The sequence below is a fragment of the Austrofundulus limnaeus genome, unplaced genomic scaffold (assembly GCF_001266775.1).
Source record: "Austrofundulus limnaeus strain Quisiro unplaced genomic scaffold, Austrofundulus_limnaeus-1.0 Scaffold619, whole genome shotgun sequence".
Classification (NCBI taxonomy): domain Eukaryota; kingdom Metazoa; phylum Chordata; class Actinopteri; order Cyprinodontiformes; family Rivulidae; genus Austrofundulus; species Austrofundulus limnaeus.
In genome coordinates, this window is record NW_013953021.1 from 129,696 (window position 1) to 131,276 (window position 1,581).

The following is a 1,581-nucleotide window of genomic DNA, read 5'->3' on the forward strand; positions in this document are numbered from 1 at the left end:
TGTTATCACCTTGATTGCTAAAGGAGATCATACAGGTTTTGTGTTTCAAGTTTATTGTCCAGATAACATAGATAGTCTCATTCCACGTCTTTTTACTGCATGTCAAACTGGCGTTGCTCCCAGGTTTGAAAACTTCCTTTCTGTTTTCTGGGAAAAAGGAAACTTTGCATAAGTTTTGTACATCATGACATTTAGATATGTATTTTCCATTATAAACAATATTAAAAATAGGTCATAAGGACTGTACAAACCTAAAACCAAATGTACAACAAAAACACAACAATAATTTTAGATACTGTAAGAAAAGCATTAAAACATTATATTTCTTTACTTTGCAAACGGAAGCATCTCCATTTATTTCACTTTAAAAGTTGTTTAAAAAGACACTGAGAAAGATTGTTAACAGGGTGAAATCATAATTCAACTGAAGAAAAATGTGAGAAAATCAATTTACCATGAAACTTAGGAGGTGAAGAAGATGAGTTTGGTTTCATGGTGGTGATTTCATTAGTTCCTGAGAGATGAAGGTAAATGTTAGGTAAAGATTAGTAAATTAGGGGGATTTTCTCTGTATTGTTCAATCAATCAGCTAAAGAAGAGTGGAAAACATTAGTTTCATTAAATCGTTATCAAAACATGCGTGTTAAGATTAGTAACAGTGTGATTGAAAGTAACAAAGCAGGATGACAAGGAAGTGAATAAATAACTATGAATATATGCTTTAAATAAATGTGTTTGTTCATCCATCCATCCATCCATCCATCCATTTTCTGTACACGCTTCTTCCTTTTCAGGGTCGCGTGGGTCACTGGTGCCCATATCCAGCAGTCACAGTGCGAGRGGCGGGGTAMACCYTGGACAGGTCGCAAGTCCATCACAGTGTTTGTTCAAATTTTTCATAAAGAGAACAGAAACATAAATAGAAAAACAAATTCTCTCTTTGAGTCTTAACCTAACCCAATCTTCTGAGGTTATGGTTTTTAATTTGCCTTTTAGGAGTTGTGGGTTTACTGTAAACCGTTTAAAGAAATGTAATGGAAAACTCAGACCCACTGTTTACTACGAGGTGACACGGGGTCAGATGCTTGTTTACTTTTGACAGATGGAAGCAAAACACCACACTTATGGTGGGATAGTAAAACCACAGCTCAGAGACCCCACAGTGGAAAAAAGCTGCATCATGGTGTAACCCAAACCAGAAACCGAGCACGCTGCTTGCTCATTTAGAAAATACGGGGCAAATTTTTCCTTCATCTGCTCTGGAACTGTTTTTTTTTTTCTTTTGTCTCCTTCATAGCCCACATCTCTGCATGATTTTTTTCCAGTCTGTCTATGAGTCATCTTTAAAAGAAATCTCAGCATTCATGTTTAAAAAGTTTWAAAAAAGACAAATTAGCAGAACACAGTAAAACATGTTTTGTACATTTTCAAAAGAGGAAAATTTCATATAGATTTGTTTTAAAATTACTCCACTGCAGAAAAGTTCCAGCAGCAAACAGGATTTAGTTAAAACACTCAGAAAAAAAAAATACTCACAAGTTGTTTTGAACCAATAAATGAACAAAAAAAGTAATATACGCT